Source organism: Chlorocebus sabaeus, chromosome X (genome assembly GCF_047675955.1).
Source record: "Chlorocebus sabaeus isolate Y175 chromosome X, mChlSab1.0.hap1, whole genome shotgun sequence".
NCBI classification, from domain to species: domain Eukaryota; kingdom Metazoa; phylum Chordata; class Mammalia; order Primates; family Cercopithecidae; genus Chlorocebus; species Chlorocebus sabaeus.
In genome coordinates this window covers 24,539,067-24,553,764 of record NC_132933.1, presented here as the reverse complement: position 1 = coordinate 24,553,764, position 14,698 = coordinate 24,539,067, and the positions used below count along the sequence as shown (strand labels likewise).

The window sequence follows — 14,698 nt, the reverse complement described above, 5'->3', positions numbered from 1 at the left end:
AGAACACCCTAAAGAGGCAATCTAACAACAGGAATTTGGGCACTTTGCCAGGCCCAACAGAAAGCAAGTTTGGAGCCAAAAAAAAAACCTTTTTATGCCCCTTCTAGCATGCCTCTTCTTCCTTTGGGTTTGATGTATGACTAAAACACATCATTGCTTGCACTTTTCTTATTTAACAACAAGCAGTAGAACAGAATGTGGCTTCTTTAAAAAAAATTCTAATGAAGTTTCCAATTCTCAATTAAAAGAAACATCTTTCCATCCATCTATTTATCCCTGCCAAGCATTTGTGTTTTGAAGCTGGAAGTTTCATTATCTGAAATTTGCAGGCAATTACTAGGTCTAGTAACTCCCAAGATGTGAGCATTTTTTCCAACAGTCTAAAGTGAAAAGTGATTTTGAGTGTGTGTGGGGGGGGGGGCGGTGGGGGGTGCAGTTAGGGAGACAGTCCGCTTAGAAAAGAAAGATGTAATGAAGGCAGGCAGGAGAAGAGGCAGTGGAAACCAGATCCAGCCATATATTTGTCTCATCTGACTTTGGGAGCTCCAGAAGTATTAATGAGCAGCCTTCCAAGTTCCAGGGGAAGCTTTTGGATTTCCAGCTTTAAACAACTCGCCCTCATTTTGGCACAAAGTCAAACCAAAATTTGTCATAGTTTATAATGCTTGTTAATGAAGAACATCAAAAATTAATGCTCATTAGGGTGCTTGTTAATATGCACGGTACACTCAGGTTTGACTTAAGTAAAGCACCACTTCACAATAGTATTCTGGCCCAGCAAAGAGAGGAGGCTGTTCAAGTCTGAAGGGTGTTCTCTTGGGACAGCATTAGCTGCAGTGCAAGACTGGGCACCTGTCAGCCTCTTCCTGAACCTTCCAGACAGGTGAGAAAACAGGAAGCTCTCAGAGAACAAGTGGCTGTGGCTGCCACTGGGATGTCTAATTCCACACTCCAGTTTTCCTGTTCTACAATGTTATTTGGTGAAATGAATTGAATTGAATTGCGGTCAGTGGTACAATCAGGTCTTGGCCAAGAAAGAAACCACTAAAGAAAGAAGGAAGCGGCCGGGCGCGGTGGCTCAAGCCTGTAATCCCAGCACTTTGGGAGGCCGAGACGGGCGGATCACGAGGTCAGGAGATCGAGACCATCCTGGCTAACACGGTGAAACCCCGTCTCTACTAAAAAATGCAAAAAAAAAAAAAAAACTAGCCGGGCGACGTGGCGGGCGCCTGTAGTCCCAGCTACTCAGGAGGCTGAGGCAGGAGAATGGCGTGAACCCGGGAGGCGGAGCTTGCAGTGAGCTGAGATCCGGCCACTGCACTCCAGCCTGGGCGGCAGAGCAAGACTCCGTCTCAAAAAAAAAAAAAAAAAAAAAAAAAAAAAAAAAAAAAAAGAAAGAAGGATGCTCAAGAGCTTAAGCTCAAAACAAATAAATGGCAGGGGCCAGGACGGTGGGAGGCAGTAAGGAGAGAAGATGAGAAAAAAAGACATAGCAAATAAATTGTTTTAAAAGATAGGGATCAAGAGATAAATAAGAGTGAGACAGATATGCAGATACTGTCATATTCCAAACCAGAGAACACACAGCTAGGATATTACTATTTGTGTGATGATTTATTATTTTTTCTTTGCCATTTTGAGGTTTTTAAGACTATTCTTAAAATATCCAGCAGCATTTCAAAATCATTTATTCCAGTGGGTCACTATACGTAAAAACTTGTACTTCAACTCTGGAATTTGTGGCCAGTGCTTTTTAGAGAATCTTGAACTTGCAACAAAGGTACAGAGCAAGGGAGAAAATGAGAGTGAGACTGGAGAATTTGAGCCCCAGCTCTACTACTTAGTGTGGAAATGAATGACCTTGGAGAAGCCACTTCATCTTGCTAAGCCTCAATTTGCTCATCTGTAAACTATTAGAGTGAGCTGTATGAAACTGCCATTTCATTTTTGTAGGTCAAAATGCTCAAATATCAGCAGCTTCACATGGTTCAACCTAATAAAAGGATTAAACAGGATAATATATTTGAAAGCAATTTTTAAAGTCTAAAATGCCAAAGATCATTTACGATCATCCATAACTGTTGCTACTTCAAGAAAAACATATGCATATGCACTATATTATGCTTCACTAATAGGAGCAGCTAAATCAAATCAAATCTTTCTTCAATATTGCCAAAGGCCTTTCTGATGCAAAATTCAGGATTAGGATAGCTGCAGCCCAAGTCTATTACTGTAAACCAATATTATTGACACTGTTTAAGATTATTTTAAAATGTCCCATCTTGTTGCAATAGTTTAACAAAAAGTATTCAAAGTAACTTCCAAAATGGCTACACACACACACACCCCTCAGCCATCCTCCTCTCTCTCCCCAAATTGACCCAAAGCCTTACTAGCAAGAAATGGTACGGTGTTGTACAAGGAAAAGTCCCCATAATAGCATCATTCCAAAGTATTGATTGTAGCAGGTCAAAGTAGTACCTAGGAGAGAAGGCAGCCCAGATAAGTAAGGAAATTTGATAGAGATTATGCAGGTTCTAGAAATCAGAGCTGGTAATGGGACTAGGCCAAGTAGGCAAGCTAGAGTCAGAGCAAAGGAGGGCAGGAAAAATGAAGGCAACTAGTGGGTCCAAGGCCTGATAAACAACCAGTAACCAAAAGGCCACAAATGCTTGAAGACAAAAAGAGGCGGAAGTTGGGAGCTCTCTAAAAGGCAGAAATGCAGAGGAAGGTAAGTGACCAAATTTCCAGCAACCAAGAGATATAATAGGATAAAGTACAATTCAGATAAAACAGAAATACCCATCTGGGGAAGGATCTAATTTAATGGCGCAAAATGTTGTTGCATCTCTCATCTTAGGAGATTGTTATGCTTCCTCTGAAGGCAGACATCAATTCTGGCATTGCCAGGCTGGGGCTAACAGGGAGAAATATTTAGACGATATAGCTGGAGTGAAAAAAAGAGAAGGTTAATCAAAAGATCATTTATGATGATGCGGAGTGGGGCAGGGTATTGGTGGGAAACACGGCTCTGTATGTAGCAAAAAGAAAGCAATTAGCATTAGAGAGTATACAGAAAGCCTTCACACACACACACTCCTCTGCCAATCAAGCTGTGAAGACTCGGAATCTCTCTGAGGAGCAGAATATGATATTGTATTAGAATAATTGACTTTCCCGTTCAACCTAGATAAGAAACGAATGGCATATTGTACTGGGGCACACATCTCTAATAGCGATAATGCCGCCTCCTTTGATAGGTGTATAGCATTGTGTCTGTCCAGCAGGCAATCTGAGGCTTTTTTTTTTTTTTTTCTTGCCTTCCTAAGTCTGAGCTTCATTCTCAAACAAACTGACGGTAGGGAATTTCAGTAATGACTTGCCGCCCTGCGTTAGCCCTTTCCTGCTCTGAAAACACTCCCTCTTTGCGCTTTTTGTTCAGAGACAGTAGTCTGAATTTACATTTGTTCGATTTCATTGTTTCTTCACTCATTGTTGCCCTTCAGAATGTAGCATTCTCCAAACTTGGGATTTTGCTCACTGCATCGTCTTCCAGCTCATTAATGTAAATAATAAAGAGCCTGGTTTCCAATGCTGTTCCTTTTCAGAGCCATATTAATAATTCATTTCCAGCTTGACAAAGTCCTTTCGGCAGCTGCTTTGTTTGAGGCTTTGCTCCTCACTGTGGCGATAGGTCAATTGTCTTATGGTGAAAATGAACCTGAGGGCCTGAGGAGGGCATTTGTATTGCCTGCATGTGACCATAGGGGATTAATGGTGTGGGGGGAAAAGCACCAAGTCCACTTCTAAGGCTCCCTCTGGAGACAAAGCCTCTTGTTCCTGTGTTCTTTCCAAATCTGCTCTTTTTAGCATTAATTATGAAGACAACGAGCTCAGCGCCAAAGTGTAGAAGCTGGATCCTCAGTTATGCTCAGGGAATGAAAAGTCTGTCAGTCAAGATAACGCTATTTGTTCTTTTTCTAGAAGAGAACTTAATGACCAAGGTAGGTTAGCTCAGATTGCCTAGGGCATGCAGTGGTTATCCAGCATCCTGCACGTTGTAGGTGCTTAGATTTCTGCTAACTAACTTAGTTATAGTATCTAGCCATGAAAGTTGCTCCAGGGACAAAGACTGGTGAGGTAATACCCACCAAAATCATCATGCCCCTCTCCTTTTCCACCAGATATTCCTCTGGAACACCTAGTGAGACATATATTCTAATACAGGGGTATCCAAACATCTGGCTTCCCTGGGCCACATTGGAAGAATAAGCATTGTCTTGGGCCACACATAAAATACACTAACACTAACCATAGCTGATGAGCTAAAAACAATCACAATAAAATCTCATAATGTTTTAAGATAGTTTACGAATTTGTGTTGAACCACAGGTTGGACAAGCTTGGTCTAATACAAGAATTGAAGATTTGAAGAGGCACAGATAGGGAGTGTAAAAGAGCCAGCTATAGACTGAAAGTCATGGGCTATGTGATATCAGGTGAAAATATTCTGCAGAGACAACAGTGGCCCTTTTTCAATGGTGTAAGGAAGAAGTTAGATGGGAAAAAGCTAACAGGAGCTCTGCGTGATCAGAGAGCAGTGTCCAGTACCAAATTATCCATGGAAAAGTCAGGCAAGAGGAAGTAATCCTGTCAGAGCAGCCTCCATGGAGCTATCCTGGGACAGCAAGATGCACTAACTTCAACTACAGAACAGAAAATGGTTTTCAGATGGTTGCCCATGGATTCCCAATCAGCCCAAACCATTCTTTCTTCTCTGAGTAGATGGGAGTCCACCTAGTGTCATGTTCAGCCTATACCACCTCTGAGCATACTAAATACAGTCTTTTAGAAAAGAAATGAGGCGAGGCATAGTGGCTTATGCCTGTAATCCTAGCACTTTGGGAGACCGAGGCAGGAGGATCACTTGAACCCAGAAGTTCAAGACCAGCCTGGGGAACATAGGGAAACGTTGTCTCTAGAAAAAAAAAAAAAAAAATTATTTGAGCATGATGGCGTGTCCCTGTGGTCCCAGCTACTTGAGCAGCTGAGGTAGGAGGATCGCTTGGGCCCGGGAGGTTGAGGTTGCAGTGGTCTATGATCACGCTACTGCACTCCAGCCTGGGCAACAGAGTGAGACCCTGTCTCCAATTCATACAAAGTAGAAGATAGAGATAAAAGCACTTTTCCTTGAGTGATGCATGTTTAGGGAGACTAAGTGCTAGGGGATCTAACCCTTTAACAATACCCTCATCCTGATACCCTCCTTCCCGCAGTAGTCTCATCAGGACCCCTTATGCCTCTTCCCTGCAAATCATTCAGAGTCTTGCTGCTCTTTACTAGGTGGAAGGGGTAATAGTATGGTTAGGTTAATAAATTTCTGCTAGAATGGGTTACACTTCCCCCAATTCAATGTAACATACTATGATATAAAAGGCAGTGTAGAATAATGGTTAAAAGTACAGACTCTGGAGCCAGTCTGCCTGGGTTTGTAATATTGGCTCTGCCATTCACTAGCTGTGTGTTCTTGGGTCTCTCTCTCTCGCTCGCTCTCGCTCTCTCTCTCTCTCTCTGTTTCCTCATCTGTAAAATGAGGATACTAAACATAGTACCTTCCTCATAGGGTTGTTACAAGGAATAAGTGTGTTAATATCTATAAAGCCTTTAGAATAGTGTCTAGTGTATAGTAAGTGCTACATAATTTCTTATTAAATAAACTTAGTTATTATAATTGCTTTGCAAGGTTTTCAAAGGGTGATCTTTAATGATGGGATTTCAGGCATTGCAAGAAAATGATATTTTGGAGCACGCCTCACATCACATTACATGGATAACTGTCTATACTAATGAGGCCCTGAGACCCTTAGAAATCTATTCATCCAGAATGGATTGACTGCCCATGACTCTCCACCTTCAGTGATTCTTTTTTGCTGCCCAGTGAACATATCCAGGACACAAGCTAAAAAGCAAACTCCATGGTTTCTATGCCTCTGCATCTCCAGACCTTTGCCTCCCATCTACCTTTGCAAAGTGCTTACAGGCTAAACACAAATCAGATTCAGCCCCATTAACAGCTCTGCAGATAACATCTGAGGTTCATTGCTTGGCAACCTCCAGCTTCCCACTCACCTCCCTGTCCCCTTCTGAACCAACTCATGCTCTGACCCAGCTAGCTAAGGATGTGTTGGTCAGTCACCAGCATGGGTCAATCTCTCACAGTCTGTAGGGCTGTGGAAGAAAAGAAGACATAAATGAACTAGGGGTCAGTCCTTGTTTGTGTAACGTGGCATGTCTAACAGGAAACAGAACCCATTCCTATATGAAGAGATTTTGCCTCATATATAATAAGGCTCCCAGTGGGTAACCTAACACCAAAGGAATAGCTCTAAGAAAACTATCCTTTCATTGTGACCTGAGCAAAGACCAAAGAATGGTGAAATTGATGGGATTTTAATTCTTCTGGTTTTGTACTAAGTTGAAAAATCTTATAAGATCAGGAACCTGGTGGAATACACTAAGAACCTAGGCTCTGGGAGTATTTGTCTCCCTCTCTTTCACAAAGATAGATGACACAGAACTAAATACAACGCTGGATTATTCACATTTTGAAGACCCTTACCAGGGAAGCATTTTGGGTGTAAAAGCAGGGCTAACGTGAAACAAACTGAGACACCCTTTTCATCTTTACTTTGTTTCCATCCCCTTGTCTCTCCTGTTCCCAGTACCCTCATATTGACCGATCTTTCTTTCTTTCTTTTTCTTTCTTTCTTTTCTTTTTCTTTCTCTCTCTCTCTCTCTCTCTGTCTCTCTCTCTCTCTCTTTCTTCCAACAGAGTCTTGCTCTGTCATCCAGGCTGGAGTGCAGTGGTACAATCATGGCTCACTGCAGACTCCACCTCCCAGGCTCAAGCAATCCTCCCACCTTAGCCTCTATAGTAACTACAAGCAGGCACCACCATGCCCGACTGATTTTTGTATTTTTAGTAGAGATGCGGTTTCACCATGTCACCAAGGTTGGTCCCAAACTCTTGGGCTCAAGTGATCCACCAGCCTCGGCCTCCGAAAATGCTGGGATTACAGGCATGAGCCACTGTGCCCAGCCTGACCCCTGACTTTATAAGAGTCCTATTGTGTCCAGAATTGGTGGGTTCTTGGTCTCGCTGACTTTGAGAATAAAGCCACGGACCCTTGTGGTGAGTGTTACACAGTTCTTAAAGATGGTGTGTCCAGAGTTTGTTCCTTCAGACGTTCAGATGTGTCCAGAGTTTCTAACTTCTGGTGGGTTCATGGTCTCGCTGACTTCAGGAGTGAAGCTGCAGACCTTTGCCGTGAGTGTCACAGCTCTTAAAGGTGGCACGTCTGGAGTTGTTCATTCCTTCCAGTGGGTTCGTGGTCTCACTGGCCTCAGGAGTGAAGCTGCAGACCTTCACAGTGAGTGTTACAGTTCATAAAGGTGGCACATCCAGAGTTGTTCATTCTTCCCATCCAGCGTTGTTCGTCCCTCCTGGTGGGTTCGTTGTCTTGCTGGCTTCAGGAGTGAAGCTGCAGACCTTCGCAGTGTTACAGCTCATAAAAACAGTGCAGACCCGAAGAGTGAGCAACAGCAAGATTTATTGGGAAGAGGGAAAGAACAAAGCCACCACAGGCTGGAAAGGGACTGGAGCAGGTTGCCCCTGCTGGCTCTGGTGGCCTGCTTTTATTCCCTTATCTGGCCCCACCCACATCTTGCTGATTGGTCCATTTTACAGAGAGCTGATTGGTCCATTTTCACAGAGTGCTGATTGGTGTGTTTACAATCCTTTAGCTAGACACAGAGTGCTGATTGGTGTGTTTACAATCCTTTAGCTAGACACAAAAGTTCTCCAAGTCCCCACCAGATTAGTTAGACATGGAGCACTGATTGGTGCATTTACAATCCTTTAGATAGAAAAGTTCTCCAAGTAACCGCCCCTCCCAGAAGCCCAGCCAGCTTTACTCCTCATTGGCACTCCCTGTGGGACTTTGCGGCTCCTAGCCCGGGCAGTCCGGCAGTCCAGAGGGAGCTCTTCCCTGATCAAGCCCAGCAGGCGCCGGCTGCGGGACCTTGGAGCCCGTGCCCACCCGGAACCCGCACTGGCCTGCAAGTGCCCTGCACAGCCCCGGCTCCCTCCCGCACCTCCCCCTCCATACCTCCCCGTGAGCAGAGGGAGCCGGTTCCAGCCTTGGCCAGCCCCAGAGAGGGGCCCCCACAGCGCAGCGGCAGGCTGAAGGGCTCCTCAAGTGCGGCCGGAGCAGACACGAGGCTGAGGAGGCGCCAAGAGCGAGCTAGGGCTGCTAGCACGTTGTCACCTCTCACTATCTCTGCAAATTTTTCACCTCAAGGAAATCTGACCTTTCCATTCAACGAACTGTTTGGCTATGTATTCTCTACACTCCTCTACTTTGTTCTCCTGACCTAGCTCATATCCTGTTATTTCGTCATCTGTTTTCCAAGATATTAGCAATTTAATTAGCCAAACTGTGTTAGGGCATTAAAGACTGAAAACGAGTTAGCATGTTATCCCTATTTGGTATGGCAGCAACTGTTAGCTGTCCTCCTAAATCTATTCTCCCATATTTTTCCTGGCAAAATGACTAGACTACATTCCCCAGCCTCCGTTGCAATTAGATGTGAACATGTGATTGAATTTTGACCAATGGCATGTGAGAATACGTACAGGGCGCCACCTTCAGGTCAAAGCTTTTAAGAAAAGGGTCTTACTCCAGTCTGGCTCTTTTCTTCCACCAGCTGTGTATAGATGCCAATGAGGCCCTAGGGAATTGAGGGGCCACAAAATGGGGAAAAGCTGAATCTCAAAATGACTGTGGGGAGGAGAACCACCGTGCTGACTTGAGAACCCACACAGGATTGCTATGTGAGCAAGAAATAAACTATTATATTGAGCTATTACATATTTGGGTTTACTCATTACCACAGCTTAACCTAGAACACCCTGAGACACCTGGAATATATGCATTCTTACAGACATTACCCATAGACAATATCCTATGTCAAAGTACTGAATCTCTAATAGCAAGAAATTTCAGGTATCATAGATGGAGACTTTGGAGATAGAGCTTTTTGCAGAAACCTTCACATCAACTACAAAGACAAATCATAGATGGATTCAGCCACAATGCATGAGGGGAGAGGAAGTTGGACCAAGCAAAGACCCATTAACTAGAATAGGTTTTGAGGGAATCTGACCACAGTTTGCAGAGCAGGATCTCAGCCAGGACAGTTGGGAATACCTAGAGCAGTGTTTATAGCCTCAAATAATAGTCAGAGGGAGGAGAGCCAACTCAATAACAAGAACTTCTAGAAAGGTTTCAACCCAGAAGTGAAGCACAGTGTGCATCATCATCATGATATGTCCATATCTTGCCAACTGATAAGGTATCAAAGAAATGGGCTAGGGCAGAGTCTAGGAAGAAAAGTTTGGCAGGAGTTAGGCAAGGTTCTGCATGGGGAGTTAGTCCTAGAGGGAAACAAGGCCAAATTACCGGACAAACTGCACAGTGGGAGAACAGAGCAAAAGTAACCTAGAAAGGGGGCGAGGAGCACTGCAATTCAGGGGTGTAATGAACGCACAAAGCTCACTCCCGGCTCAGTGTTTCAAGCCCTGTTAAATTAGTCTGAGGTTGTTGATATATTTTCTGCCATTTTAAACATCAATTTAGGACAGGGTTAGGGGGTGATCTGGGTCTGCAAATAGGGCTCATCAATTCAGTTGAAAGGCACGAGGGAAAACAAAGGCAAGGAAGATGTGGGAGGAACTGACAAGTTAAAGATCCATTTTCAGCTAATGTCAGTTCTGGCCAACAAATCTTCATATTAGAAAGGCATGGCTAATGTCGAATCATAGGCGAACAATTAAAAATGCATAACATCATCTTCATTAAGTTGGTACCATTAAAGACCAGAACTATTAGCACATTTAAGCATGCATGACCAGTACCTCTCTTACCAGTTCATGAGCAAATCCTCTTTGTCCTTGCAAGATTCCACATTAGCCAGATTCAAAGAATTATCCAGCTAATATTGGTGGCCAGAGTTGGGACTTCATCTGTATAAATTGCTAAAAAAAAAAAAAAAAAAAAAAAAAAAAAAAAAAAAAAAAAAGGCTTTCAGTCTCATTTTGCAATAGTGATCATTTCTGACATTGGATTGTTGTACATTTATTATCTGGCTCCCTCTGAGCCCTTTCACAGCAGCTAAAGTACTCCCTCTGATGGTCTGTAGATTTCACTCACAAGTAACAACAGGGCATTGTTCTGTTGAATTTTTCCTCAGGATGCTTCTAACAACCCCAAAGCTGGAACCCTGACACCACTTAGTTGAAGCTTTGATTGAGCTCTTTTGGTCTTTTATTTTTTTTATTTTTATTTTTTGCAAAGGAAAAAAAAAGAAACTGGTATAATCTGTTTTAGAAGTTGGAATACACACACGCGTACAAATATACTATGTACATATAACATATGCATAATTCAGCAACTTTGCTCTCCCTGATTCTAGAAGACTTTGCTTACAGAACACTTTGCAGAATTCAAATCAATAAAAAATGCTGTCTTGCCAACCCAAAATGGGCTTATATCAGTGGTGCTTACAGAGGAAGGGGAATTGCAATATCCAATCACTGCAGCAAGGAAGCTGGCTGCACAGTGTGACATGGCCAGCAAAAGGCCAGCCACACCGTACAAAGTCCTACAATTCTAACCATTCATGTCAAGGAGGTTGTAAGAGCCATGGGAAGAACCTATTGTCATTTCCCCTTGAGTAGCCATGTTTGTAAAGTCCTTGTAACCCTCTCCAATATGCTTCCCCACCGATATAGCCTTACTTGTCGTCCCTATATTCCATGTATTCTTTCTACTTTACCCCAGAGCCTGTTGCTACTGTCTGATCTCTAAGATGAACCTCCTAGCTTCATCCTGCTTTGTTCCATAACTATACTTTACCCCACCACAAAAAATCAGTACTCCTTCCCTTTGCAACATCACAGCAGTTTTCAGACATCAGTTTACAAAATAGTGCTGGGCTGTGATAAAATTTGGCTTTTAAAAAATAAATTAGAAAAATAAGGTCAATGTAATGAGAGTTTGTCAAAAAGCTAAATGTATTCAGTTAAAAGCTGTCTATTTTTCTGAGATGATGTCCTTCCTGAGATGATGTCCTGGGGGCTGGGAGGCATTAAAGCACCCTTCTTTTTATAAAACTATGGTGATAGTAGATGGTGGTTGAGATTCAGCTTGGGTTTTGTATTTTTTTACTTTGCAAAAAGAGAAAGAAAGTATCTGGGAGAGATAAGGGATAAAGACATTAACGAGCTCCTTTAAACATATCAGGAATGAGATTAGAAGGGGTCTGTTTCAGTGTGAGGAGGAAACAGAGAGAGGGACAAAAAGGTCAGATGCAGTTCGAACACCACTGTAAGGTGAGGAACAAGAGGGTAGTAGCAGAAGAGAATCTGGAGTATGCTGAAGATAAGCTCTTTTTAAGTTCTATACTGAAGTCCAGCACCAACTGCAGCCCTTCCATTTGCCTAATTACAATCACTCTCAAAAACGCACATTGGGATACATTGCATTGATATAATTTGCAAATAATACTCGAATTTTATCCCGATAGCAATTAAATTCCCAATTACCTGGAAGGCAAACACAGTCATGCAAATCATAGATGCAGACTGATTCATATTAGAACTCCAATGGTTATCACTTCAGAACTAGGCAATTTCCATCTCCTTTCCTTTTTACAGTCTGCAGTGAAATTTACTTCAACTGGACTTTGTGAGTTACAGGACTTAACTCCATTAATTTTCTGAATATAAAATGTTATTTTAGCTTATCTGAAAATTGATCTTCTCCCAAGACTATCCCTTTAATCTTTTTCTCCCTCTACTTCTTCATAAATGTATTATCTAGTTCAGTCCCTATATTATTTATCATCTATTATTATTTATTAATTCACTAACACTATCATATAATTCAGTAATGGAATTTTTGCCATAATGCTTTTCAATACATTTGCATACTGAATAAAACCATATTGATTCTTAAGGATTTTTATGTGCTAGAAATGCTTGCCACAGACAAATTTGCAAACAAATTTTTATTTGGTTTCCAGAGACATGATTTTGACATGATTTCAACTGACGCCAACAAATCAAACCAAGTTCTGCAACAAATGCCTTCTTAATGGGTTTTGCACTATTTGTTTTAGTTGACACCGTTTATTATAATTTAACAGCGTTTCCTTCCTAGGAAATTACAAAATCAATAAAAAATGGTGACATATGTTTGTATTTATTTGGAAATACAAATGCAACCAAAGGGCTCTGTCAGTGTACGATTAATAGAGTACAAGATGTTGTGGTTTGGGGCATCTGATTGTCTGTCTTGTAATATGAATTTTGAAACAGCTTGGGATTCCTGTTCCTTGACTTTCAGGTTTGGATAGAATTTCACATTAATGATAAATCGCCCTGGATATGTGGTTTTCTATTTCAATTTTCTGCAACGTAGCTTCATCAGTTCACAAGGGGGAATGTGGGACCACACGTGGGATGAGAAGAACTACAAGCTGGTAATAAAATGTTAAGACAAAAAAAGCGAAGACATTTGAAATGTTATTACTGAGAGAGATGCCAAAACTGGCATTTCTGTCTTTTCTTCCAACTATTATGGTGCACAGGCTGGCAATGGAGAGCCCAAAGCTCAAGATTGGGCACAGAGGTTTAACATCGAGTTCTCCTCACGATAACCCTCTGGTCTTTTTAGATAAATTTTTCTCCATACTGACAGTTGGGAAATATGATTAAGAATTCCAAGGAGAAAAAGTACTCTGCTCTGGGTCTGACTGTCAACCCTTTTACAAACACATTTTCAGGATCTGCCTGTCCCTTGACCTAGGTCCAGTCCCTTGGTTCTCTTCTGTGGTCCACGTACAAATGAAATTCTATCATAGAATTAAAACATCTCATGGTTAGAAGGATCTGAAAAGTCATCTATTTCAGTGGCTCCCAAAGGCCAGTTTCAGGGACTTGTGCAAAATCCTAATGAAATCTTTCAGGTCTGTAAAACAATAAGGGCAATGTGGTAGAAAGCTAAATATATTAAAGGACTTTGCTTCACTCTGAGATTATGTCCTTTCTACTTTTGGGGTATGAAATGATGGTGTTTTAAATGATAGTTTGTTTTTTCTTCTTTCCCTAGTGTTCTCCTTAGAGGGTGAACCTTCATTTTTTGCCTCATATATACATGGAAAGAGAGCTCCACTAGAAAAATACTCCTACCTTCCCTACTCTTCATTTACTCCTCACCATAGTAGGAAAAGTGAATTATTTTATTTAGTAAGTTTCAAAGAAAAAAGTGAGTGTCTTTGACTTGGCCCCTTCTGAGTTTCTCACTTTCTAGAGCCATCTTATCCACAAAATGCCCACATTCTATGCCAAACAGGAAAGAAACCAACTTCTATGGAGAAGACCTACAGTTGTACAGATGGGTCAATGACTGGATGGGTAAACTGATCAGGGGTGACGTATTAGTACACCCATTTGGCTGAAGATCTAAATCCATAATCTCCACTTCAGTTGTATCTGTGCTAAAGGTGACATTTGATCTTTCAGCTAACTTCTGTATCTGTATGCCAATTAAGAGCTAATAGCTAACACTTTGAAGGCACTTATTATGAACAACATGCCATTCACATGCTTTATACTTGAGGTAGGTATTATTATCCCCATTTTACAAATGAAGAAACTGAGGCACAGAAGGTTTAAAGAATTTTCCTGAGGTCACTCAGCTAGTAAGTGACAGTCTATATTCAAACCCAGGCATTCTGGCTCCAAATTCTGATGAATTTCAGACTCAGGAAGACAAGGGAAATGTTATCTATTGCCCCTCTAAAACCTTATCAGACTTCACTTGGTTAAAAAAATTAAAAGTTGGAAATCTATATCAGTATTTTTGTTTTTTCTTGAATCTTCACTAACTGGTCATACAGATCCGGTAGTCTACTAATGACTGACTTGGCCCAAGCATTCATACACTTCAGAACTCTCCTCTACCCTCTTCCTGCCCATTGTGTACCCTACCTCAGTGTATCCAAAGACCTATGATAACAGGCAATGCTGTTAAGGCTGCCCATTTTTGTTAGTGCTGATCCAAGTCACAGAAAATTCTTCCTTATATCAAGCTGAAATCTGTTCCTAGATTTGTTATATGTAGCCACAGGGGACAAATTTGATCCCTCCTCTAAAAAATAACCCTCCCTAAGTATTTTTTACTCCTAATTAAACATCCTGGGTTCCTTATGTCATGACTTGGAGTCCCTTCATCTCACTAGTAATCCTCTTCTGAAAAGACTCATATTTCAGACTACAGTCTGAAACTATCCCTTTAAGAGACAGTTTTCAAAAAGGAATCTAACAGTGCAAGTGAAATGTGGTCAGTAACTATTAGAGCAGGCCCAATCCTTGTTAGTTTGGGATTCTATACTTCTATAAATATCTTCCCCCATTAGTGATTTTGTCAGTAACTGAATCATCTGGAACCATATGGCCCAAGCCACAGGAGTTTCCCAACTCTTATCTTGAAATCAAGTGACCATCAAGGTCAAATGTCATAAAAAGGTCAGATAAGTCACACCCTCATATATGTTTGATACCACCTGGTGCTTA

At 41.7% G+C, this 14,698-nt stretch overlaps 1 long non-coding RNA gene across 1 annotated transcript in view; it reads right to left on the bottom strand.

Moving 5' to 3' along the window:
- LOC103232525 (uncharacterized) overlaps positions 1-14,698 on the bottom strand; it is a 171,628-nt gene that overhangs the window by 140,268 nt on the left and 16,662 nt on the right. Inside the window, exon 2 of the long non-coding RNA XR_005237501.2 lies at positions 9,986-10,096. This is a non-coding gene — a long non-coding RNA (uncharacterized lncRNA). The remainder of the gene's footprint in view (positions 1-9,985; positions 10,097-14,698) is intronic.